Source organism: Aotus nancymaae, unplaced genomic scaffold (genome assembly GCF_030222135.1).
Source record: "Aotus nancymaae isolate 86718 unplaced genomic scaffold, 86718_ANA_hifiasm-v0.15.2.pri h1tg000049l, whole genome shotgun sequence".
NCBI classification, from domain to species: domain Eukaryota; kingdom Metazoa; phylum Chordata; class Mammalia; order Primates; family Aotidae; genus Aotus; species Aotus nancymaae.
The window spans coordinates 35347924-35375271 of NW_026988463.1; the positions used below are offsets into that span (position 1 = coordinate 35347924).

At 51.8% G+C, this 27348-nt stretch overlaps 1 long non-coding RNA gene and 1 pseudogene across 1 annotated transcript; one reads left to right on the forward strand and one right to left on the reverse strand.

Annotated features, from left to right (window-relative positions):
• LOC105708091 (breakpoint cluster region protein-like) overlaps positions 1-27348 on the reverse strand; it is a 197487-nt pseudogene that overhangs the window by 47845 nt on the left and 122294 nt on the right.
• On the forward strand, positions 516-8744 carry LOC135269089 (uncharacterized). Its single transcript, XR_010337422.1, has 2 exons — positions 516-807; positions 7734-8744. It is a non-coding gene; the product is annotated as an uncharacterized LOC135269089 (long non-coding RNA).

Sequence of the window (27348 nt, forward strand, 5' to 3'; positions counted from 1 at the left end):
TTTGTCCCGTTCTTATAGTTCTCCTGTAAGTCCGAAATAATTAGAAAAATAAAAATTCTGAGTTGATAAAACTGCAGCCAGAAACAAAACCCGGAGTGGGGAAGTCAGCCCGTGGAGCCCCACAGGAGGAGGTGGCAGAAGCCGCATCTGGGTCTGGCTTTCTGAACCACTGGACTTGGATGATGAGTTCCTGGGCTTGGAGGCAGCACCAGAGTTGGGCAGGGCACTGTGAGCTCCTTTGGTCCTAAGACTTGTCCAACCAGGAAGCCTGACGGAGCAGTGCTGGGCCAACCCTACTGAGCTGGTCTGCAGGGACAAGGGCAGGCACCCGGCTTATCTGTTCTTGCAGAGGCCCCAACACCCAGTCCAGGTTGGGCACACGTGAGTACTCAGCTTGTGGTTACGGCGAACAGCTTCCCACTGCAGCCCCAGCCTCTCCCCCGAGTCTTCCAGCTGCATCATCTGACTCATGAAGGCTACCTAGTTCAAGGCCTTCAGGGAAGCCAGCAGAAACTTTCCAAAGTTAAATTCCAGTGTTCATCAGATATTAACATGTTTTAAAAGTCTCTGAACAATTTTGAGTATTATTTAGGAAGAGCTCTGGATGTTTTTCTTCCCCCAACACCACGATTCTTCCTTTCTCAGGAGGGCGGCAGGCCAAGTTATGTCCACTACTTTTAAAACTGCTGCCACACACAGGGAGAAATGGGGGGCTTCAAAGATGGAGGGCGCAGCATACATCAAAATACAGCCTTCTGCTCTCTGGCCGTAGGGGAAAGAGCCCCAAGAAGCAAGAATTGGAACAAAGTAAGTGCCTTGTGTGTTTCTCAAGTCTTAGCTCTGGCCTGGAGTCTCGGGGCGGGGGTGGGGGGGGGGGGTCTGCAGCACAGGGTAGCAGAGGGAGGGGTCTGCCTACAGGAAAGCCACACCTCAGAGCAGAAAACTCAGTCCCCAGCACCAGCCAAAGAGAAGCCTGAGGCTAGAGCTGAGTGTCTGGGTAGTCCAGGAGTGCTGGGGACGGGGCTTTTAAGGAATCACATGCTCTTCACACTTAGAGGGGGTCTGGCCTCAGCCCACACCTGCCCCTAGAGGACTTGTTTCCCTGTGGAGGAAATCTGCTTCAGGTAAAGCGTGTGCACACAGGGTGTGGTGGTGTGCGTACCTGTGGTCCCAGCTACACTGAAGGCTGAGGCTGGAGGATGGCTTCAGCCAGTTCTGGGCTGTAGTACACTACACACTAAGTTTGGCATCAATATGGTGACCTCCCAGGAGTTGGGAACCACCAGTTTGCCTAAGAAGTGAAACAGCCAAGACTGGAAACAAAGGAGGTCAAAACTCCTGTGCTGATTAGCAGTGGAATCGTGCCTGTGAATAACCACTGCACTCCAGCCTGGACAACATAGTGAGTCCCTGTCTCTTTTTATAAGTACCTACATAAGGCTGGGCACAGTGGCTCACATCCCAGCAGTTTGGGAGGCTGAGGCGGGCAGATCACGAGGTCAGGAGTTCGAGACCAGCCTGGCCAAAAAGATGAAACCCCATCTCTACTAAAAATACAAAAATTAATTGGGCGTGTTGGTACTCGCCTGTAATCCTAGCTACTCAGGAGGCTGAGGCAGGAGAACTGCTAGTGAGCCGAGATTGCACCACTACACTCCAGCCTGGGCGACAGAGGGAGATTCCGTCTCAAAAAAAACAAACAAACAAAACCTATATAAATAAATTTTTTCAAAAAGGCTGTGCGAGGTGGCTCACACCTGTAATCCCAGCACTTTGGAAGGCTGAGGTGGGTGGATCACTTGAGGCTGGGAGTTCGAGACCAGCCTGGCCAACACAGTAAAAATACAAAAAATTAGCTGGGCGTGGTGGTACACGCCTGTAGCCAGCACTGGCTCTGGGTCACTCACCAGCTTCTGGAAGAGATGCCCACCTGCCGCTGGTGGCTCCACTGCTGCACGCCGGGGAAGAGCCCATCATAGAACTTGTGGATCTCGTAGAGCTCAGGCACTTTGAAGAAGATGGTCTCGATCTGCTGACTCGTCAGCACCGGCTAAGAGGTGGTGGCAGCAGCTTTCACAGGCTTCATGGGCTAGAAGGTGAGATGGGCTGCCATCTGTCAGGTGCACGGCATGACAGTAGACAGTCACGGTTACTTGACATATGCACTTTTATTTTTAAATCACATAACAAATACAATTTTAAAACCAGCTTTGTTTGGCAACTCAGTCTTCCACTGGTATCCACACCAGGGACAGCGAGCTGCACCCAGGCTCTGACAGCTGACCTGGGACTTATGGGCAAAGAGGTTCCCCAACTCTGTCACCCTGCCCCGCCCCACCCTGCTCAGCTTCCTACACCCTCCTCACCAGCAGCAGTGCCTCCAAGTGGCTCAGGTAGGTCTCCTTGCTGGCCAGGATTCCAGACAGGACCCATTTTCTCATCTCCAAGCCCTTTTCCAAGTCCAGCTCACTCTGCAGGAGAAACAGACAGACGTCAGACTGGAAGGGTGGAAGGGGGATGCTTGCATCAGGGCCTTCTGAGAGAGGAGGGTCAGCTTGTTGACCTCTGGACAAACCCCTACCCCCATGAAGGCTCCACATGGAATTAAAGGGAGGCAGCGGACCCTCAACACATACTCAGCCACACGGTTGCGGCCACAGAGAATCCCAGGGGCAATACCTGGAGCCACCTTTAGTCTTGCCAGACCACGAAACAGAAAGTGTGGTGCGGAGCAGGCTGGGCCAGTCCTCTCTCCACGCCTTCTGCATGCAACCCAGGAGTAGCTGCCTGACACGGTCAAGGAAGGAGAAGGAGAATCTGACCCGAGGGGGCGACGGAGCCCATGGCATGGCTACCTGGCTCCTGCTGCAGCCAAGCTCCCCTCCCCACTGCTCACATGGGGCTCCCTCACCTGGATTCTCTGACTCCTGCTGCCACATGACCCTTTGACTGACGGGACCTACGCAGCACCTCCCTCCCAAACACGGGGACTGTTAACACCTACTCCAGAAGAACCTCGTCCCTTGGGATCAAGGCCTGTGTCTCCTGACCCTGCTTTGTAGACCCTGACATCATTGGCAGGGACCCTCTTACATGTGGGCTATGACAAAGTACCCTTCCCATCAGCGTCCCTGCTGAAAGTTCAGGGATTCTCTACTGTTTTTGTCTCCAAAAAATGGAGCTGGCACACTGTTGGATGTTAATGTAGGCGACAGAGCCCATGGCCCCGGGAGACTGCCTTCTGAGTTATGATAACATCTCCCCGCCCCCCACCCAAATTCATGTTGAAGCCTTAACCCCCAGTACCTTAGAATGTTACTGTATTTGAAGGCAGGGCTTTAAGGAGGTAATTAAGCTAAACCAAAGCCAAAAGGTTCCATATGTGTAGTTCTTTTTTTTGAGACGAGGTCTCCCTCTGTCACTCAGACTGGAGTGCTGTGGCACAGTCACAGCTTACTGCAGCCTCCAGAGCCCAGGCTGAAGCAATCCTCGCACCTAATCCTCCCAAGTAGCTGGCACCACAGGCACCCCCTGACCATGCTCTACTAACTTAAAAAAAATCTTTCTGAGGGGAGGCATGGTGGCTCACACCTGTAATCCCAGCACTTTGGGAGGCCGAGGAGGGCAGATCACCTGAGGTCAGGAGTTCGAGACCACCAGCTTGGCCAACATGGTAAAACCCCATCTCTACCAAAAATACAAAAATTAGCCAGGAGTGGTGGCGGGTAACTGTAATGGTAAAACCCCATCTCTACCAAAAATACAAAAATTAGCCAGGAGTGGTGGCGGGTAACTGTAATCCCAGCTACTGGGGAGGCAGAGGCAGGAGAACCGCTGAACCCAGGAGGTGGAGGTTGCAGCGAGCTGAGATCACGCCATTGCGCTCCAGCCTGAGAAATAAGAGCGAAACTGCAACTCAAAAAAAAAAAAGCCACATTGCCCAGGCTGGTCTTGAACTCCTCAGCTCAAACAATCCTTCCACCATGGCCTCCCTGAGTGCTGAGATTATAGGCATGAGCCATAGCATCCCACCAGGACTTGTAAAAGAAGAAGAGATCAGGACACAGACTCAAATGGAGGGAACATTATGTGAAGACACATAGAGAAGACAAGCCCGGGAGAGGGGCCTGAGAAGAAACCAACCCTGCCAACCTCTTGACCTTGGACTTCAGGCCTCCAGAGCTACAAGAAAATAAACTCCCCTGTCTGTGATGTTCACTTACAGCAGCCCTAGCAAAGGCATGACATCAAAGATGACGCCAAAGGCCATGGAACCTGCCGCGTGACTTCCTGGCCACTCCCACCTGCTCCCTGGCTATCGGCAATGTTGGAGGCTGGCCATGCCCATGGCAGCAACCTCAGTGCTCCACCGGGCTGAGGCTGTGCTCCCTCTGCCTGCCTGTGCCCACCGGCTCTGCCAGCAGTCAGAGAGAAGTGCCAGTGAGTGAGTGTGTGTGTGTGTGTGCGCGCGCGCGTGCATGTGCGGGGGGGTGGGGTCTGTGTCTGTGACAGCCCCACCTACCTCTCCACTGGTTGCTGGGCTCACGGGTGTGGAACTGGGGTGGTGGTCCCTGATCACTCAGTTTTCCACTTTCGGAGAAAATCACTGGCTGCGGGCAGGCTCCTCTTCAGCCCCACTGACATTCTGGAGGGGCTCTGTCAGGGACTGGAGGGCGTCCTGTGCCTTGCAAAATTCAGTGCAGCATCCCTGGCCTCCACCTACCATATGTGAGTAACACCCTCTCCCCTAAGCTGTGGTAGCCAAAAATGTCTCCAGATGGTGCCACGTATGCCCTGGGAGCAGAATCACCCCCAGTGAAAACTGATGGGTTTCAAGAAGGATCTGACTGAGGCCAGCTCAGGCCTCATGGTATCTGTAGAATTTGGATGTGGAATCAGGGTCCCAGCACAGCGCCTGCCTACACCCAACCCTGCTGTCCTATTTCCCTGGCCCGCTAGGAGGGAGCCAAGTCATGGTATAGACAGCAGGTTCAACAGGAAAGGCCTAGGGCCTGGGCTGCCCCATGGTCTCAGGCAAAAGTCCTCCTGCCCTGAGCCTCCACTGGCTGGGGAGGGAGCTCTACCCTGTGCCCCACTTGAGTCCCTGGGGCTTAGACCACAAAGCCTCAACTGCCTGCTGGGACCATCTAAAAAGCCTTCCTGGGCCTCCATTTTGTCCTGGGAATCTCCTAAGTGTGTGCATACCTGTGAGAATGTGTGCATGAACTGTGAGCCTGCCCAGGTGCCTGTGTATATGTGTGCATATATATGCATTTATACACATGAGCCTATGTGTGGAGGGGACAGCCATCAAGATCTGGGCTGAGAGCAGCTGCAGGAAAAGGACAAGCATGTCCCAGGCACACTTGTCCCCCCAGGGCAGGGTAGGCAATGACTCTATGGGCGGGAGCTTCCAGGCCATGGCTGTGCCTGAGCTAAGAACTTCCTTGCCTAACACGGTGCCCAGAACACCTAGGTGCTCAATTAAAATTCATTTACTAAATCAATGAGTGGATCTCAAAGACCTGGCTGGGTCCTAGTTTTGGCAGCGTTTTTATGAGGGCTCCTTCAGGGTTTCCACATGAGAGTGTGCCAGTTGAGCCTGCCTCGGTGCCCTGAAATGCCACCAAAGTGCAGCAAGTCTGCTGCCCACGGTGCATGTACACATAGGGTGGGGTGGCCCATGACACCCCCCCGCCCATCATGAATGGTGGAGTCGGCGAAAGCAGCCCCCGGCTGCCTGTACAGGTGTCTCCCACCGTGTGCACATGCTGCTCCCTGCCCCGCAAGAGGGGAAGAGGTGAAGGGAATGGCAGGCCCCTGGGGCAGCGCCACCCACCCACCCAGCCTGCCAGTCCTGCTCATGTTCTGAGGACAATCTTGCTACTGTGAGTACCAGGGGGCCTGCAGGGCCCAGGGAAGCTGCCAGGGCAGCAGGGCCCATGACGACCCCACCCAGTGTGAGATGCTGGTGCCTGCGTGGGTGGGACCACGGTGTCTCCTTCTGTCCACATGGTTTGGAGAGCCAGGAGGAAAAACAGCGCAGGCAGGAAGGCACACGGTCCAGCTCTCCCATCCTGTTCTGAAGGACGGGGCTGCTCAGGGAACATCTGGCCCAGGCCATGGACTGGGTGGGGTGGAGACAAGACACAGGATGAGGGCACTTCTCCTCAGACTAAGAATCTTCTAGAGTCTTCTAGAGTCTAGTGCTGGTGGCATCAGACAGGAATGGCTCAGAAACCAGCCAAGTCCATGGAGAGAAAATGAGAGAGCAAACGGCAGGGCCAGGCCTGGGGCTATTTATAACTCAGGGCTGTGCACGTGCCAGTTATGGGAAAGGACGTGAATGCAGGGAGGGCCGTGCAGTCAGGCAAGGAGGCTGGGGCGGGGAGGAAGCCAGAGGTAAAGGGAAGTTGGAAAAAGAAGTCAGTGACATGGAAGGAAGGCCCTCCTACCACGACCCTCTCCGGGCGGGTGCAAACACAAAACCTGAGGCTAAATAAAAGCCAACAAAGAACCCACAAAACCAACTGGGCTTGTGACAACCAAGCAGGAAAAGCCAACACGGAACAAGGTGAACAAAACCGTTGTCAGCTGGCTGCCAGGCTCACACAAGGGCGGGAGCTGGAACTGAGTTTCAGGACAGGGCAGAGAGCAAGGAGGCCCCTTCTAATCCTCCTCCCGGTCCCCCTAATCTGAGGGAGCCCAGTGATGATCAGGGTGCAGAATCCTGACTGAGAGGGACAGGCTGCTCCGGGCTGGGAGTGTGCAGCCAGCACAGCTGCTGGAGAAAGGACACTCTTCTGCTCTGGGTAAGGGCAGGTTTTCATGCAACAGGCTGGACATTGCCCTGCAGCCCAGCCCAGCGAGCACCCCAAAAACCTGGTCCTCACGGCACAGAGAGGGCGAGGGGATGACGTCTGTGCAGGATCCTGGGGCTGAAGGTTGTCGCAATAGGCCAGCCTATGTGAATCCTTCCCACAGCACCTTGGGCAAGGGGTGCCTGGCCTCTGTCCAACCTCTGCCTACACCATGAATGAGTATTCACACAGAAGACCCGTGCCACAGGAGTCCACTGAGACCCTGAACTGCCAAAGAGTTGCCTGAGGGTTTCCTGATGGCCGCACGGCCCAGAAGACTCAATATCAGCATCTGGGACCAAATGCGGGGTGGGTGGGGATGTGCAGGAGGAGAGAGATGAGCAGGCTGATGCCCATGCCCCACCAGCTGGTTAGGATCAGGGTGCCTCTGGCCTCAAGATCACCATGCTCTCAACCAGGTGCGGTGGCTCACGCCTGTAATCCCAACACTTTGGGAGGCTGAGGTGGGTGGATCACCTGAGGTTGGGAGTTTGAGACCAGCCTGACCAGCAGAGAGAAACCCCATCTCTACCTAGCCAGGTATGGTGGTGCATGCCTGTAATCCCAGCTACTCAGTAGGCTGAGGCAGGAGAATCACTTGAATCCAGGAGGCAGAGGTTGCAGTGAGCCGAAATCACGCCATTGCACTCCAACCTGGGCAACGAGAGCAAAACTCTGTCTCAAAAAAAAAAAAAGAGAAAAAAAAAGAAAAAAGAAAAAAAGAGCACCATTCTCCCTGGGGGAAGTGGGGTGTCCTAGGAAGCAACAGCCATGTCTTCAAACTAAAGATCAAAAATGAAAGATGACATGTGCATGGCTTGTTGCATGGCTGGCAGGGAAACCAGGAAGTCAAGGCTATGCTTGTCTCCACAGCAGTGAAGGGCACCCGTCCTGGGGTCCCAACCACTGGGAGGAGCACCCGAAGGTTTCTGGAAAGGAGCTACACACAGTTCTCCTCCAATCCAATTCCTTCCTCTTCAGACCGGCTCTGGGCCAGGGGGTGTGCTTGGGACTGGAAACTCTGACCTGGCAGGCACAGACAAGCAACCTCCTGCAGGACGTACACTGTGAAAAATGCCTACAACTGCTGTTAAGTGCAGAAGCAGGGAGCAGGAGCCAGGGGACCAGGATGCATCGTGGCTTCACAGAAGAGGAGCCCCGCACGGAAAGGTGAGGATTATACTCCAAGTCAGAGCCGAGTGTGAGTGAGAGGCCCCACCACTAGACAGGAACCAGGGGCACCAAGTGGGCAGATCAGCTTCCTTTCAGGGCCAGGAGGTGCACCAAGGACTGGCTGGGTGAAGACAGCCCTCAAGGATGATGGAAAGAAATAGCCTTTCTCAAGTTCAGCACTTAGTCTACCTGAACTTGGTCCTTCTCTGTACCAAACCATGCTCACGAAGCAGCAAGAGAGGGGATGCACCAAGAAAGACAAGACAGCTGAGGGAGGGAAAGTGTGTCCACTGAAGAATCAGGAAGGCTTCAAACCCTGGAGCTGTGCGGCCCAAGCAAGTTACTTCACCTCTTTGAACCTCGGCCTCCTGGTCGGTAAAAAGCTGACACTTGACGTGGGGTAGGAAGAGTTGCCTAAGTCAGCAGCCTGTGTGTGCTGCATGGAGCAGGTACATGTTACCCACTGGCTTCCTCTCCCATCCTCTCGGTGCAGAACGAGAAGGCTGCCCAGCACCAAGGCCTTCAGAAATCACAAAAGCATATACATAAGCTGCAGTCCCGGGCCTGCAGCTAATGCATCAGCCCCAGAGAAAAGCAGCTCAGTGAGAAGATACACTTCTGGAGCATCCTTACAGAAATGGGGTAAAGCCCACTCCTCTCTTGCTCTTTTTATTTTATTATTATTTTTTCTTTTCATTCTTTTTATTAATATTATTATTTTTTAAAGATGGGGTCTTGTTTTGTTGCCCAGACTGGAGTGCAGTGAGAAGATCACAGCTCACTGCAGTCTCAAACTCCTGGACTCAAGCAACCTTCCCACCTCAGCTTCCTGAGTAGCTTGGATTACAGGTGTGAGCCACTGTGCCAGGCTATGCTGTTATCGGGGTGGAAACCATCTAGAAATAAGCTAAGCAGAACGGGAAAGGTATCTGTCATCAGGGACCAAAAAGACAAAAAGAAGCAACTGCCCTGGGCAGCGATTTTCTCAGCCCAAGAGGTCAAGTGGCCGGACACGCAGCAACGGCAAGGGGTGTGCATCTGGGCCCAGAGCACGGCTGAAGCAGCCCCCGAGCTGTGGGACCAGCGAGAGGAGTCAGGCCTCCATGCAGGGCCGAGCTGGCCCAGCACCACCCAGCCTGCGGCCACCCCAGGCTATGTTCTCATGGTGGGTGGGGGCAGGTCCACTGCTTTCTCAGTGGGCACGGCAGAGCATCTCCTGAATGTGCCACTATTCTCTAGCCACGCAACCTTGGGGAATCCACCACAGGACTTCAGTTCCACATTTGTAAAGTGAAAGTGACAGCAAGGCCAAGAATTATTAACGAGGGTCAAGTGAAAACTCACAGGAAAGGCTCTGGTCACATGGATGGAGCCATCCTCAGCACACACTTTGGTAAAAGGGAGCAAGAGAACTTCATGAAGCAAAGGGACCCGAGCCCGGACACCACCCAGCTCAGCAGCATTGCCGGGGCCACCATACAGGTCTTGCTTGTTTCATGCAGGTGGTCTCTGGTGCTGACGTTCTCAGCCTCAAGACCACGTGCTGCCTCCTCCTCCACCAAAGCATCCCCCGATCTCCCGGCTCAACACGCCTGGCAAGCTGTCTGTGTACCACATGTAGAGATGAGGAAGGAGTTTTTCAAGACCCATTCGGCTTCCAAACCATTGGCTGCTCCACCACCTACCTGCTAGGTACCCCTGAGCACGGGGCTGCGCTTCAGGGAGCCACACCTGGCCCACCTGCCACACATGCGCCGTGGGGACTCACCGCTTTAGTGGACTCCAGGGCTCCCGAGACCAGCGCATCTCGGCTGTCCCTGCCCTTGCTGCTAAGGTGGGGCGATGAGGAGGGTGAGCCATCGATGTAGGGCAGCCCGTCTTGGTGCCGGCGCTGCTCCTCTGCCCGGTCTGCAGCGCAGCCATACCCAGGTGGTGTTCCGAACGAGCCATCTGCGTGTGCAAAGAAGCATCCTGTGTTAGAGACAGAGAAGGGAGCATCCATACCCAACCTGTCCCAGCACGTACCCAGCTGACACTATCTCTGTCCCCAACAAGCATCTCACAAGGACCTCGGGTATGCTGATGTCACCTTCACGACGGACTGATCAAAGATCACAAGGGTGGGGGGGATGAACGTGGGCTCACTCCTCAGACAATACAAGGGACTTTCTGAGACATGTCTGCCCCTTGGTGGGGGTTGTGACATAAGAACTATGTATTTGATCTTTGCATACCCCACTCCCTACTTTCCTGGCACACAGTTCCTAAAAACCTTGGAATCTCCAAAGTAATAAATGTCTTTATGTATGCTAATGAATGACAGGTGGCTGGGGCTCCTGGACGGCCTCAGGAAGGGGGCTGGTTGCCAGAAGAACCAACCACATGATTAGAGAGTTGGCACCCCCAACTCTCTGGGGAAGACCCACAGCTGAAGGTTGATCACCAGTGGCCGGTGATATAGTTAATCATGCCTACACAATGAAGGCTGTCCAAAAGGACAGGGTTGGGAGAGCTTCTGGGGTTGAAAACATGGCAGTGCCAGGGGAGGGCAGGAAGCTCTGCGCCCCTTCCCACAGACCTTGCTCTATGTACCTCTTCTGTCTGGCTGTTCCCGAGTTGTGTCTTTTTATTAAAAAACGGTCATATAGTAAGTTATTTTCGAGTTCTGTAAGCCATTCCAGCAAAGGATCAAACGCAAAAAGGGGGCTGCTAGAATCTCCAATTTACTCCAGACAACCTAGACTTGCTACTGACACGCGAAGTTAGGGGCAGTCTTCCAGAGCTGAGCCCTTAACTGTGGGATCCGACGCTAACTCCAGGTAGACAGGGTCAGAACTGAGTTGAAATTGTAGGACACCCACCTGGTGTCTGCAGAGAACTGCTTGGTGTCGGAAAAAGTCCCCGCATTTGGTCACATAAGTGTTCTGTGTTGAGCTTGTGTACAGAGAAAACAGTTTGTTCTCTCCCATACAGGCGGGTTGGGTTGCTACAGAAAGGGGGACCCCTGGCCTGGCACAGTGGCTCATGCCTGTAATCCCAGCACTTTGGGAGGCCGAGGCGGGTGGATCACTTGAGGTCAGGAGTTCAAGACCAGCCTGACCAACATGGTGAAACCCCATCTCTACTAAAAATACAAAAAATTAGCCGGGCGTGGTGGCAGGTGCTTGTAGTAATCCCAGCTACTTGGGAGACTGAGGCAGGAGAATCGCTTGAACCCGGGAGGTGGAGTTGCAATGAACCGAGATTGCTCCACTGCACTCCACCCTAGGTGACAGAGCACGACTCTTTCTCAAAAAAAAAAAAAAAAAAAAGTAAAGAAAAGAAAGAAAGAAAGACAGAAAAAGAAAAAAGAAAAGGGGACCCAAAATGCTACCGTCTTGCTGCCAGGAACAGTCTTTGGGCATCTGCCTGTGGGGTCTGACAGGGTGAGGAGCACATGCTGGCTGGGGTGCAACTCCTGGCCACCATGAGCGGCGAGTCCTATCATGCTCTTCCCATCCCAACCAGGAAACTGGGGCTACAGGCTCTCCTACCCCCCACTCCAGCCCACCTTCTGGCTGAGGCATAGCCCACCTCCCAGATGGTCTGTCAAAATCCCAGACCACCCTTACCCCAATGTGAGTACCCCTAGGAGGACAGAATGGCTTATCCTACAAGAGGCTCCCGTCCTGTTGGAACTAACTAGTTACACAGAGTAACTGGACAATCACTCCCTTCCTCCCAGGCTGAATGACAAAGCCCAATACACATTTCCAAGGCCTTAGCCATCTGGAGCTCCCTGATGGCCTGTTCTAAGTCTGAATTTTCTAAGCCAGTGGACTCCTCACGACCAATGTCAACCCGCAAGGACGTTGCCCGATCCGTGACACGTGAGGGTCCCTTCTCCACTCCTTCCAAGGGGGGCCTTTGAGGCCCATGGGACTTCTGAGACCTCACCCTGATGGGGTGATGTCACTCTCAACATGAGTCACCTGTAAGCAGCCCTGCCCAAAGGTTACCAGCAGAGGTGACCTTGGTGTTCATTCACGAGTTTACAACTGACAACAAACACACCCAGGCCAGGTGGGCACAGGGCGGCACTCAGGCATTCAGAGCGGCTGACCCAGCAATCCTGAACTGGGGACTGTTGTTGGTCCTTCCCACTTGGGTGGTGGGGGCGGGGTTGGGGAGAGCCATGTGTCTGGAGTGATCTGCCACTGGCTGTGGGTGCAGGCGGCCGAAGGCCCGGCTTCCCTGTGTGCCTCTGCCTCTCCCTCTCCCAGGTTCTCCACTTCCTGTCCCACAGGACTCAGCGCCCTCTAACAGGTGTCCCCAGCCCTAGCTCCACATTGGCAACACCTTGGGGGGCTCTGAAAACAATTTCACCGGGATCCACACTGACCTGCCGAGTCCGAAGCTGTAGGGGCTTCCTGGGGGAATCTAGCTGGCAGTCAGGGCTGAGACCTGCTGAGCGACCCCAACCCAGTGTCCGGCACTATACCAGCTGCTGACCTGCAGCACTGTCCCAGGTGACTGCACACAGCTACTGGCTGCAAAGGCAAGGCCAGGTTCTGCCTCTGTGCATGTCCAAAGGAGAATTCCAGGAAGAGGGTAGTTTTGGGTTGAGCATAGCAGTCAAAGCAGGAAGACTCCAAGAGCCTGGAGCACCCACCGAGTCCTTCAACAAGCTGTATGGAGGAGTATGGTCTCCTTAATCCACGGGACATCGAGTGGGCTCCAGGTATCAAGATCACTATGTTGATTGTCAATGCTCAGTTTCTTTGGCCTTTGGGTGGGGGAAGTGAGCTGTGGTGTAATCCCTCAGAAGCAAGGCTCTGACCCTCCCCATTGCCACCTCTCTGTATTAGTCCAGGTCACTGAAGCCATCCACGCCTTGCCTTTCTTGACTTCATTAATTAATTTAACAGAGACATTGATTCACTATGGTGCCTAGGCTGGTCTCCAACTCCTGGGCTCAAGCAATCCCCCTGCCTCAGCTTCCTTCTTTTAAAATCAGGCATGTGAACTAGACAATCGATAAAGACCCTCTAGCTCTAAAATGCTACTGTCACTATTAGATGAAGGTCCTGCCATCCCCCTGGCCTCCTTCAACAACTTCCTCACCCTAGTCCCCCACTCTATGGCCCCTCCAGACTTGACTTTTTTTTTTTTTTTTTACGTTGGTTCTCATGAAATCTGACAGACTTGGCTTTTACATTAGCTCAGAATTGTCAGCATCTACTAAATGTTCTAGCAGGGGTGTCCAAGTGTCCAAGGGAGACAATACACTCATTAGTTCTCAATTTGTTTTACATTGGGCCAATAAAGCCCCTTCCTGATTCCCCTTTTCTGCTTATCACTAGAGAAAGAAACTAAAACCACTGCTTCAGACTGAGAAAGCCTCAAACAAAACAAACAAAAACAAAATAAGGCGGGTTAGACAAGCTTTTAACCCAGGGTTTTGCTGTTTATCTAAAGATGATCTTAGGACATCAACACATTCCTCTTCACCTAGTGCAGCACCTTTTATCTGAGCTCTTTCCACGCCCGTGACTACACTGACTCCCATGCAAGGTCAAGTCAACCCAGCAAGAACTTCAGGATCAGACTCGGGGACCCAGGGCTCGCTCCAGACGAACTGTACGACTCCACATCTGCGAAGCCACAGGCTGGCTTAGCAACGTCCACGCCAAAACCTGGTGCAAGAATCAAGTGCCCAGTGAGGGTTTACCTGCCCACGTCCAGTGAGACCAGGTCTCACGGCCAGACTCTGCTGGGGAATTAGGATGCTCCAGACAGCTAAAACCCCAGTCATTTCCCCATCTGCAGAGATCTCAAATCAACGTCTGGGTGGCTGCTGCTTTTAAATCTGGATTCCAGATGGCCTGCTCATCCCTGCCGCATTTCATATGAGGGCTTCAGTCCCTGTTTCAGCCAACCCAGAGCCCTACAATCCAGACTTGCTGCCCCTCATTCTGCTGACTCTTCCAGTCTGCTCCAAGGCAAATGATGGGGTGGGAGGACAGTCCCTCAATTTCCTCATCCCCCCATTCTAACCACCACATAGGAACCTGCTTTTTCACAAAGCAGTTCTTCACACCTGAGATCCCCGAAGTACACAAAGCACCACCACCCACCTGTTATTTTATTTTCAGACATGGTCTCGCTGTCACCCAGGCTGAAGTGCAGTGCTGTGATCATATCTTCTCATTGCAGCCTCAAAACTCCTGGGCTCAAGGGATCTTTCCAAGTAGCTGGGACTACAGGCACATGCCTCTATGTCCAGCTAATTTTTAAAACTTTCTGCAGAGACTGGGCCTTGCTATGTTGCCCAAGTTGGTCTCAAACTCCGGAGCACCACCAGGTCCAGCTAATAAAAAAAATCTTTTTTGAGACAAAGTCTTGTTATATTCCCCAGGCTGATCTTAAACTCTGGCCTCAAGCAATCCTCCTGTCTCAGCCTCCCAAAGTGCTAGGATTATAGGCTTGAGCCACCATGCCCAGCCAAGGCCCTTTCCTCTTGAGGATAAAGTACATTATTTGGCATTTTATAAGCCACCATCTCCCAAGAGCCAGAACCCATTGGGAGGCCTGGCTCCCTGGCCCCATACCAGGAATACCCAGTGGAAAAACCTCTCTGGGCCTCCTCACCCTTGGCAGGACTGAGGAATTGGTGGTCTCATCAGCCCCATCCTTCCTGCAAAGCTCTATCCAAAGCAGAACCCAAACACTAGAAGGTAGAAGGTGGGGGCTTGGAATCTGGCTGCTGCTCACCTGAACCAGGAACCAGACTAGGAGTGCGGTTGGGGAGAGGAAGGCCAGTGCTGGCCCAGAGCACTGCAAACAGCCCAGGGTTGGTGTGGAAGAGGAGGGCCTAGTGAAATCTGAAACCCTCTCCTCTCCAGGCAGTTTGCTTAGCAACCCACCCCGGAACTCCGCAAATCTACTCTTTCATGAAAGACAAAAGAGCAGCCAAAAAATAAAAATAATATAGCGAGAAGAATAATGCCTGGGTAGGTCCCAGTCAGCCCAGGCCCAAGTAGGTGCTGAGGTCATATCTGCTCGACTACATTGGTTCAAAAAAAAAACTTTCAAAAAAATAAACAGAATTACCATATGATCCAGCAATTCTACTCCTAGTTATATACCCAAAAGAACTGATTTTTTTTTTTTGGAGACGGAGTCTCGCTCTGTTGCCAGGCCTCCCCGATTCAAGCAATTCTCCTGCCTCAGCCTCTAAGTAGCTGGGACCACAGGTGTGCACCACCACAACCAGCTAATTTTTGTATTTTCAGTAGAGATGGGGTTTCACCACGTTGGCCAGAATAACCTCAATCTTTTGAAATCGTGATCCACCCACCTCGGCCTCCCAAAGTGCTGGGATTACAAGCATGAGCCACCGTGCCTGGCTTTTTTTTTTTTTTTTTAGATGGAGTCTCACTCTGTCGCCGGGACACTGCTGGTGTGCAGTGCCAGGATCTCCCTCACTGCAACCTCCGCCTCCCGGGTTCAAGTGATTCTCCTGACTCGGCCTCCCGAGTAGCTGTGATAACAAGCGTGCGCCACCATCCCCAGCTAACTTTCGTATTTTAAGTATAGACAGGGATTTACCATGTTGCCCAGGGTGGTCTTGAACTCCTGACCTCAAGTGATCTACCAGCCTTAGCCTCCCAAAGTGCTGGGATTACAGGCACGAGCCACTGTGCCCGGCCTCCAAAAGAATTGAAAGCAGGGAAGAGATATTTGCAAACTCATGTTCATCACAACACGTGAAGGAAGTGGTAGAAAGAACCCAATGTCCATTGACAGACGAATGGATAAGCACAATGTAACGTATATATGCAATGGAGTATCATTCAGCCTTCGAACGGAAGGACATTTTGACACATGCAATCTCATGGATAAACCTTGACATTCTGCTTAGTGGAATAAGCCAGACACAGAAGGACAAATATCGTTATGATTCCACTCATATGAGGTACCTAGAGCAGTCCGATTCATAGAGGCAGAAGGCAGAACGGTGGGCTCCCAGGAAACGCATACAGAACTGAGCTCGGAACACCAGCCACGTGATGCCTGGGTGCAGCCAAGCAGGGGAGGCTCTCCCAGACCAGACATGCCCAGAGAGGCCCCAGATCCTCCTTCAGTGGCATGGCTGCCACCAGAGGTTGGGATTCCAGGAGCCCAGCCCCTGCCCCACCCTTTGCCAATGTACCCAAGAGTGAGATTGGAGCAAGTCCTCAGCGGATCAGAGGTCATGCTCTGGACCCTCCCTACCCAGAACACTGGGAGCAGCTAGCTATAAAGGGGCCTCCGATCAACATGTACGGGAGTCAGGAGAACAAAGGGGCCCTGCGAGGAATTGGGTGGAGGAGGCAGGAACTCCACAGCGATCATCAGCAGAGTGGTCTCCATCCTTGTTTACACTGGCAGCCAGAGACTAGGCAGTATTTATTTACAAAGGTAAACGCAAATCAAACATCCGTGGCTCGGCCAGCTGTGGTGGAAAGGTTTTCACAAAGGCAGGCATCGAGCCCCCACCCTGTCATGGCTGCAGCTGCCCTCCTCTGGGCCTCTCATCTTTTCCCAGGTCCCAAGCAAGCCACAGCAGCATGGTGTGGGGACTTCTACGAACAGCAGCTCACGTCCTTTGGAGGCACTGTCAGGCAGGCACTGTCTTCCTGGAGAGGTTTAGAAAAGGTTCGGGTCTCACTGAAGGGTGCAGAGTCCACAGTCAGAGCTGCCTCTGCACCCCACGCTCATCCACAGCCTGACACCTTCTTCCTACTGCCATGCACCCACCAAGAGCAGACTCCACCCTCGAGAAGGGCCATGGATCTTGGGGGCTCCGACACTGGCTCTTGCAGCAGAACCTCAGGTAAGGTCAGGGAATACCTGCAGTGCTTCAGGGAATTAAGTTCCTCTAACAGCAAAAAAGACCCAAATCTTTAAAGTAGCAGGCAAAAAATAACCTGCCACCCTTTACGAGGCACTTCCTCTAGGTCACACATGGTGCTGAAAACCCACGTATCATCTCCTGGAATATGCAACTGAGTGGGCATGAACTTTTAGATTGCTATTTTTTAGACAGGAAAAACCGAGCCTCAGGCAGAGCTTGACTGTGCCCAGGTGCACCTATGTGACCTGCCTACTGGGTCAACTTTCAAACACATTCCAAAGAGAAGGCATTTCTAAGATGCGGCACCGATAACCTTACCACCTAGCAACTCCCTTCCTAGGTGTATAATCAAAAGAACTGAAAACTGGTGTTCAAACAAAAACTTGTACCAGAATGTTCACAGAAGCATTCTGTGAACACTGTTAAAGGACCCTCCCCAGTCTGTCCCCATTTTCCATAGGCTGGAAAATGTCAGTCGGGAAGGGCCTGAGCCTGCCCCGCTCCCTGACGCCTTGGCTCCCCAGGCAACCCTAGACACCGAGAACGAGAAACAGGTATTTCCATCTCTGAGCTTTCTTGGAGGAGAAAGTCCAACCCGTACACCCAGCCCTGATGGCTCTGCCTGCTTCTTCTTGTACGTGGCAAGCCATAAAAATTCCTCTGGGAGAGGTGCCCTCCCTGTACCAAGAGAGAAAATAGCCCTTATCACCTGAGACTGGGAATTAGGGGCTGCAGTGGACCTGAATGAATATACTTAACAAAGTCACCCTTATCTCCCACCAGGTTTCCCCTCATGTATCTTCCAGTGACTCCCCAGAGTTTACTGCCCGTAGCCAGTTCCCCCTTGTCCTGCCACTTCTTAAACTTACTGTTATCTAAAAAGGATCTTGCTTTGGCCACTTCTCTGGACTTGACTCTGGAGAAGAATCCCATGTCCCTGTAAAACTAATGACATCTGTGTTTTTCTCTTGTTAATGTGCCTGGTGTCACTTTGGTTTCTAGATCCAGCCAGAGCCCACTAAGAGCTAAAGGGGACTGGAAGCAATCTCTGAGAAAGGAGATACTGCTGGGAAAGAAGATACAGGCTGGCAGTGAGAGGAGAGGGAGGTAGGGGGTAATTCTGTGGGGAGCCTCGGGCTGCAGGCCCAGGACCTGGGCTCGATTTAGGAGGTGTCTGGGTCTGGAACAAGAGGGGAGCCTAGGGCCCACAGGGGGACAGGTGACATTCTAGCAGCACATCTGAGTGTGGCACAGGAGGTGTGGCAGGGCTGGGGTCTTCTGCAATGGTCACTCCAGGTGGGCCTGGTGTTGGTTGAAAAACACAGGCAGGGGGCACTGACACAAAGTGATCATGGGTCTGGCTAAGAGGACAAAGACAAGAGGAGGAAGAGTAGAGGGGACGCTGAGCTTTCTAGTCCCCGAGGTGCAGATGTGGCAGCAGGGAACTGGTCAGAAGACTCCCTGGGAAGACAGTGGGAGGGGGCAAGGTAGGGAAGGTGGAGCAGTGCCCTTCAAAAGAGGATGGCACGGGAACAGTGCCCTGGCATGGGAGTAGTATGGGGAGCGAGGTCTGAGAGTGATTGATGGGGGTCCCTCCACGTCAGCAAAGGTGCTCAGCCAGGAGGTGGGCTGTGGCCGCTGCACACTTGCAGGTCCTCCTCTCCCACTCACTGCTCCTCCAAAGAGGAAACACAGAGGGTTAAGAAGGGGAAAAAAATGGCAGGAAGAGGGGCTTCCCCCTGCTGGCAGTCACCACCCTGAGCCTGGGGCCAGGGCCCAGCTACGGGCAGACACCCAACAAGCCTGGGAGGGCAAGAGAACCACCTTATTCCCCAACCTGGTCTTGGGCTACCCTTCCTGAAGGATGCCTGGAGCAGGAGAGGAGAGGAGAGGAGACGCACATTCACCACATTCACAGCAGCACCATCCACAATGGCCAAGAGGTGGCAGCAACCCCCGTGTCCATTCACGCGTGAGTGGAAGACCAAAACGTGCTATATACATGTAAAGGAGTATCACTCAGACTCAAAAAGGAAGGAAACTCTGAGACATGCTGACTTGGATAAGCCTTGAGAACATTATGCTAAGTGAAATCAGCCAGACACAAAGAGTCAAATACTGTATGCTTCCATGTATATAAGGTTCCTAGAGTAGTCAAATTCAGAGACAGAAAGTAGAATGGGGGCTGTCAGGTGCTGGAGAGGGAGTTAGTGTTTAGTGGAGTTTCAGTTTGGAGAAGATGAAAAAGTTCTCAAGACGGACAGTGGTGAGCCCTGTATGACAATGTGGATGTACTTAATACCACCGAACTGAACACTTAAAAATGCCTAACATAGTCAATTTTATGTTATGTATATTTATACACACACACACACACACACACACACACACACACACACACACAGGATCAGCCAGGTTTTCAAATTTAAAACAAAAGAAAAGAAGTACAGCGTTAGGGGCTAAATTGTGTTCCCTGCCAAATTCATATGCTGAAGTCCTAACCCCTAAACTTATTTGAAAATAGGGTCTTTACCAAGTTAAAACAAGGTCATTAGGTTAGGTCCTAACCCAATATGACTGTGTCCTTTAAAAAAGGGGTGGCCAGGCGTGGTGGCTCATGCCTGTAATCCCAGCACTTTGCGAGAGAGGAGAATCACTTCAGGCAGGGAGTTCGAGACTAGCCTGGACAACATGAGACCCTGTCTCTACAAAAAAAAAAAAAATACAAAAATTAGCCAGGTGTGGTGGTCATGCCTGTAGTTCTCAGCTACTTGGGAGGCTGAGGCAGGAGGATTGATCACTGAGCCCAGGAGGCTGAGGCTATAGTGAGCTATGATTGAGCCACTGCACTCCAGCCTGGAACTGGAGCCAGAGGGAGATCCTGTCTCTTAAAAAAAAAAAATGGGGGTGGGTGGGGTGGGACGGCGGAATTTGGAGAGAGATTGGCATATTGGGAGAATGTCATGTGAACTTGAAGACTGTTACCTATAAGGATCCAACCCAGCCAACATCTCAATCTCATACTTCTAGGCTTCAGAACTGTGAGATGATACATTTCTATGATTTGAGCTACAGAGTTCGTGGTTCTTTATTACGCAGCCATAGCACACTATTACGTGAATGAAATCACTGTGGAGCTCAGACACCAGCTTTGAGGAGCTGTCCACATGCCACGTTCTAGACTCAGAGTGGCAGAGGGGAAGAGCAGACACCAAGGCGCACAAGGTCAGAGTAGGAGGCAGCCCAGGGCCTCGCCCCCTTCAGCCACGCAGCATATCTGTGCTCTCTTGGGCACTTGCTCAGAAGCTAAATTGTTACAGATTGACCCCAGACTCTCCTGCTAGACAACAAACCAGAGCCACCTGAGTATCTTGTGCTTGTACAAGTCAGAAATTATAGAAATCCAGTCACATTCTGAATGTCCTACACAACACTGCCAGCCAACCAGCCCTTCCTGAGCGCAGCCCCTGCACCTTCGGACTCTCCTTCCTACACAGGGCCTCAGGGGCTTTGCTTTCCTCCCCTCATCCAAGCTGAAAGGTGGGCAGTCGGGGGGACTTCCATGCAGGTAAGGAAATTGAGGTACTAAAGCAACAAGCTGGGCAGGACCAGAAAAGTCCAATGCTGGAGACAGACTGACAAGGTGTATATGAACCCTTCTGGGCCCTCAAATGATTCTACAACCTGAGTTCTTTCTATTGAGGGAAAGGAGACGGCCCAGGGAACAGTTTGAGACCTCCCCAAGCCACATACACACACAAGAAGCAACTGTGTTCCCACCAGCCCTGGAGGGGTCTAGCCCTAGGTCAGTCCTGAGGACTGGTCTGCAATTCCCACCCTTGTCCTAATACTAGGTCACCCTGATCTATAGTGCTCCTGGGAGACTTACGGAGTTGTGGATGCGCATATGCCCAGGATGCCAGCCTGGGTCAGGGCCAGGGGGATAACACCAGCAATGGCAACAGGTATGGGTCAGAAGTGCTGCCTCGAATCCCCACGCCTCTGCAAGGGAGCTCTCACTACCTCATTTTACAGATGAAGGTTGAAGGTTTGGATGTAGAACCAACATACCCTGAATTCCACAGCTAAGAAGGGCGATCCCCAACTTCAGGTATCCTGGTGGACTGAACTAGGGGTGAGCTGGGGCAGGGGATTGACATTTTGTATTCTGCACCAGAATTTAAGATGTTCCAGGTGTGGGCAAATGTCAAAAGGCTGAGGAACAGACCGGGAGGTGGCACAGTCTCTAAGTCTAAACCCAAATGGATTTTCCCCTGGAAAATCTGTGCATGCGGTTTATGTGGCCAGGAACTCTCTCATTCTTAAACTAAGTATTTGGAAAATGAAATCGAGCTCCCTCTGTTCCCAGTTTCCCCCACCCTACCTCCAAGGCCTTCTTCAATCATCCCCCTAAAAAAGCAAGACAGAAAACAAAGCAGGATGACTGGGATAACCAGAGGGCCCGGAAGGACTACAGGTGAAACTCTTCACTTCGTCTCTCAATGTTCCCACCAATGAAATGGGGATAATGACACTCTCCACCCACGCTCCCTACGAGGTGCCAAGCAGGCCCCATCAGAGGGAGGAAACAGCACGAAGAAGCTTTTAACAAGCATCACTTAACATAATTACAGGAAGCCTCATCTAGTCCCGCGCTCCCACCAGCAACATTTCACAGCACGCTCTTTTGCTCCTTTCCAGTAAACCATATGACCTCCTCTTGCCTGGCTTCTGGGGGATGCCATGTGAGGCTGAGGGCTCCACTTCAGGAAATAAGGCAGAGCCCATGTGTCTGCTCAGACCACTGCAGGTCCACGGGTGACCCTGGCACGACAATCTGGTCCATCTCGTCCACTGCAGAGGCCAGCCAGGGCTCTGGATGCCGGCCTTCATGCTGCCCATCTCAGCAGCCCAAAGTGAACCCACTGCAAAGGCCACTGCCCTGTCTTCCACATTTCTCTTCTCCAGCAAAAATCAGGCCACAGCAGAGCTTTCCTCACTCCCCTGAGGCTGCAAACTCTGCAGGCCACAGAAAACAGCTGAGGAACGAGCCAGAAAACCAGCCGGGGAGGAGCTCTCTGTCCAGATGGAAGAGGAGACAGAGGACCCGGCTCTTGACCTGAAACTGTCATTGGGAATTACCACCCATGGCGACAATCCCAGCTGTCGCTGCGGGTATGACAACCTGGTGCAGATCCCACCGGTTACTCCCAATCCAGGCTCGGGAACCAGGCCCAGCTCCTAACCTGCTTCCCCGGAGGGTGTGGGAGGAGGCGAGATTCACATGCCCGGCCTGCCCCCGTGGGCATAGCTGTTAGACACCGGCTCAGGGAGCCAACTCAGCCACCTGCCAGCCCAGCCAAATGAGCAGGTCCTGATGAGGAATGTGATACGCTGCATTCTGAAACCTCCTTCTGAAAAAAGTAAGTTCTGCAGAGATTCAGCTCACAAACGGGCAGCATGGACACATCACCATGCCACCGCAAACACGCCAGGAAAAGGCCTTCCAGAACTCCACGATCCTGGGAGAGCTGTGGAACTAGAAAGGCTCTCAGAGGTATCTGACACCGGCTCTGAGCCTGGCACTTCTCCTGGAAAATCCTCAGGTGGTACAATAACAGCTTGGCTCAATCAGGTCACCCTGCCCAACACTCTTGCCTCCACGGCTACCCCATGCCAGGGCTGATTCGGATACTATTCAAGACACAGAATCTGCTCAGACTTCCCAGACAGGCCAGTAGAGAACGAGGCTATTTCCTGCTCCTAGCTTAACAGACAGACCCCAGCTGGCTGCCTAAGGTCGCTGTCCAAGCCTCTTTACCTCCAGGGCAGGCATCACCAGCCCCCCTGCAAAGGAGAGCAGTAGACACTCAGTCACATCCCACATCAGGCCAGCATCAGACACATAGCAGGCATCTAACAGGTGTCAGCCCCTTCTCGGTTCTCATGAGGGGAACCCAGACCCGCTAACAAGCTGGACTCTGCCCGTGTGGCTCCTCCCTGGATTAAGTGCTTTGTAACTTGGCTAGTCTGTGTGCATTGCCCTGTTCTTGCCTGAATACCACCTGAGCTATGCTTTCCTCTTGGTTGGCAAGTGGGGACTGTACCAGGAAAGCCTGGGATGTTCAGAAGTTTGGGCTGGTCTATTAGGGCGACTAGATCCACACCAGTCTCTCTCACCTGTCAAGCCTCTTCCAAAGAGGCCTCATGAGTCAACAACACAGCAGCAGGGCAGACAAACATCCCATGGTGCCCAATGCTGCTCAGCCACAGAGTGCAGCAGGGTGGAGATGAGGGTGCAGGCAGGGAGAAGGCAGCCATGAGATGCTGAGTCACCTGGGACCAGATGCCATGGGTTTGAGGAACCTATGTTAAGAAAGCAGCAGCTCTTCTCCATGGAACAGAAACTACCTGGAGGCCACCTGGCTGGCTGGTGTGAGGGAGGTGGCATCCAGAAGACCTCAGAGGTGGGTTAACAAACCAGGCCTCCAGCCACCAGTCCCACCAGCCCCAGCAGAGTCAGCTGCCACCCGCAAGGTCCAGCAGCTTTGGGGATGTGGGGGTGGCACTCTGGGATGCCCCTTACACCACATAGAATGAATCTTTGCATCCCCCCAAAATTCCTATGTTGAAATCTAACCCCTAATGTGATGGTATTTAGGGGTAGGGCCTTGGAGAGGTAATTAGGTCAGGAGGATGGAACCCTTGTAAATGGGATTAGTACCCTTTTCAAACCCCAGAGACAGCCCCATCCTTTCCACACCAGGTGAGAACACAGCAAGAAGAGGGCTATGAACCAGAAGGCAGGCCCTTGGCAGACACTGGACTCCTGCCTCCAGCACTGTGAGGAGTAAATGTTTGTTGTTTAAACTACCCAGTTTACGGTATTTTTGTTATAGCAGCCTGAAGTGACTAAGACACCCCTCCGTGAAAAAAATGTGACATGCACACCCTTATATTCCAAGTTCCCATGACTCACATGGGACATAAACATGTCCCTTCCTCTCTCTGCAGTCCCCATGTTACACTGTGGAACACATGGGCCTGGACATCTATGTCCTTCCCACCCAGTGGCCCAGTGGAAATACACATCTTTCCTTTAATCAGGGAGGCATTTAGCCGCTTCCTCCTAACATTCTGTCCCAGAGGGCAGGGCAATAGCACAGCTGCTTTCAGGGAATTCAGAACCTGGAGAAGGCCGGGTGCTGTGGATCACACCTGTAATCCCAGCTCTCTGGGAGGCCAAGGCAGGCACATCATTTGAGGTCAGGAGCTGGAGACCAGCCTGGACAACATGCTAAAACTCAGTCTCTACTAAAAACACAAAAATTAGCCGAGTGTGGAGGCGGACACTGGTAATCCTAGCTACCTGGGAGGCTGAGGCAGGAGAATTGCTTGAACCCAGGAGGTGAAGGTTGCAGTGAGCAAAGATCATGCCACTACACTCCAGCCTGGGTGACAGAGCGAGACACTGTCTCAAAAAAAACCAACAACAACAAAAAAAAACACAGAACCTGGAGAAGACCCAAGAGGTAAAATAAATGAGAACTGGGTCATAGTCTCCAGTCCACTCTGGTTTCTCAAGAGTATGAGGGACCGTGTGCAGCCACAGTCGGGGGAGGAGCCTGACCTCGACTGACTGACTCCTCTGAGCATGGTAGGGCTCTGTTCACACAACCCATGCCCCTCCACTCCCCAACTTTCCTACAGGCTCCCGGTGGCTCTGGGTGTCTGGGGCCCAAAGCCTGTCCAGCACGTGGGCTCGGCCCTGGTCCCATGGCTCCGGCTCACACACACACCCCCACATCAGGGCCCACGACTGGGGAGTCTGAAGCTCATCGCTTCGCACAGCCCCTCGTGCTCACTGAGACCTCATCAGCCCAGGTGCCCTGGGTGCTCCATTCTGAGCCTCAGCTCATACCTTCCCCATCCAGATGGCCTCCCTGGGTCTTAGCCCTCCCAGCTCTTTACAGCCCACCATTCTGATAGCCCCATCCCTGCTGTCACTTAACCTGGTCACCCTCCTAGGCTGGGGGACATTCTCCCTGGTGCTTTCTCCCACTCACCGTGTATAGGGTCCTCCTTGACACTCCACCTACGCTACAGCCCACATCCAGGCACCAGTCCCCTCAAAACTTCTCATAAGCTCCTTAGGACAGGCTGGAGTCCGGTTCCTCCTCACACCACTGACCACCCAGAACCCAGGGACCATCTGTAGAATACACTTATTCAACACATGGGGCCACCCCAGGGCCCAGATATAAATAAACAGATCAAGCAAACAACTTCATATTCACATAGCCACTGGTTCCTCAGATTTGGGAGCAACAGAGGTCAGGGTGGCCAAACTGGGTGCAGACACGGATCAAACACACAGGGTTGCAGAAAAACACAACTCAAGGCAAGCTCCCCTCCTTCATTAGCTGATAGGACACATAACAGAACTTCTGTTCGCTATCTCCGGAGAGTCCAGCTGCACACGGTCTCTGTAAAAATGCCAGAAGAAAATGCTCGTGCACACGCCATTAATGACCCCCACAGAGGACTTGGCCTGGGGCTCATCACATCTGCGGGTGTACAGGCTGAGCTCATTTCTGAGTCACAAAACCCAAAAGTGATGTTTTTGGTCAGCAACCACCCGGACAGACTCCCACACTCTGGCACTCTGCCCACTGACCTGCCCTTGTCCCTGGCTTAATAGCTGATTCTCCATGGGCCCCCGGCTGGCTCATGAAACAGAGTCCATAAAGAAGCTGCCTATTTATAGACACTTGATTTATAACCAAAGTAGCAATGCAGAAAACAAGAGTTCTCCAGCAAATGGTGCTACGTCAAATGTATATACAAAGGGGGCAAAAATAAATGCTGACACCTATTTCACACTGTATCAAATATAAAGTCCAAGGTTTTCTAACTATGATTTTAAATCTGAAATAGTAAAACAAAGACTTGATTGATTTGACTACATTAAAATTAAAATCTCAAAAATAAAAAATCCTGGGCAGGTGCAGTGGCACACACCTGTAATCCCAGCTCTTTGGAAGCCTGAGGCAGGCAGACCACGAGGTCAAGAGATCAAGACCATCCTGGCCAAGGTGGTGAAACCCTGTCTCTACTAAAAATACAAAAAATTAGCCAGGTGTGGTGGCAAGCGCCTATAATCCCAGTACTCGGGGGGCTTAGGCAGGAGAATCGCTTGAACCTGGGAGGTAGGAGCCAAGATCGTGCCACTGCACTCCAGAGTGAGACTCTGTCTCAAAAAAAAAAAAAAAAAATCCTTTTACTTAAAAAAATGTTAAAATGTTTTGCACAGCCAAAAAACCATCATAAGTAGCATTTAAAAACAAAAAACTGGGAAAGTATATTTGCAGTATCTCACAGATAAATGGTTAAGGTCCCTAATATGTGCAGAATGCTTTTTTAAAATTGAGGTGGAGAAGACCAGAAACAGAAAAATGAGCAAAATGAATGAATCACACAATTTACACACACGCGCGCGCGCACACACACACACAAACACACAGAGAAAATGATTAACCTAACTCATAATGAGAGAAATGCAAATTAAGCAGCACTTGTCACTTATCAGATTGGTAAACACACTCTTTTGGGAAGAATATGGGGAAACAGGCACCCTCCTTAGTTGTTGATGGGAATGCACCTTAACTTAAGCGTTATGAAAGGACCCATGCAATATCTAACAAAGCTACACATGTATTTACCTTTTGCTCAGCAACTTCACTTTTAGGAATTTAACCTTAAGATACACCTCCAATAAGACAAATACATATGCACAAGGCGAATTATTCATTGCAGCATTGCTTCCTATTGCAAAATACTGGTCTGCCTTACACACCTATATACACAGGAAAGCATATGCAGTACACTTCAGTGAATACAATCAGGTATTAAACAACAATAAAAAATAAGAAAGACTGCTACAAATAGGTATGGAGAGAAATTTCTGGAGTACATTAAGTGAAAAGATTCAGAGTGCAAAAGAATGTATTCTGCCACCTTTTGCGTAAGAAAGGAGAGGTAAAAAAAATGTATTTGCTCATTTATGCAAAAAGAAACATGAAAAGAATAAACAAAAACTAAACTTCTGCGGTGGGTGGGTACCCAGTAAGAGAGAACGGGGGAAGGGAGGCGCACTTTTCTGAATATATATATCTTTTCATATGGTTCTGACTCATGGAGCCATGTTAGTGTTTCATATGCTGAAAATAAACAAATAAATAAAATTTAAATAAAGATAGGAGAAGCCTAAAATGGAATAGGATAGGAACAAACAGACCTAACTATATTTCAAATGAATAACATAACCCAAGTATTTTTTCAACACAGTAGTATTTTGACCATAAATCCTCAGACTCTCAAGCCAAAGACAAAGCGTATGCAAATATTAAACTTCAATTGAGAAATTTGTTTCTCACA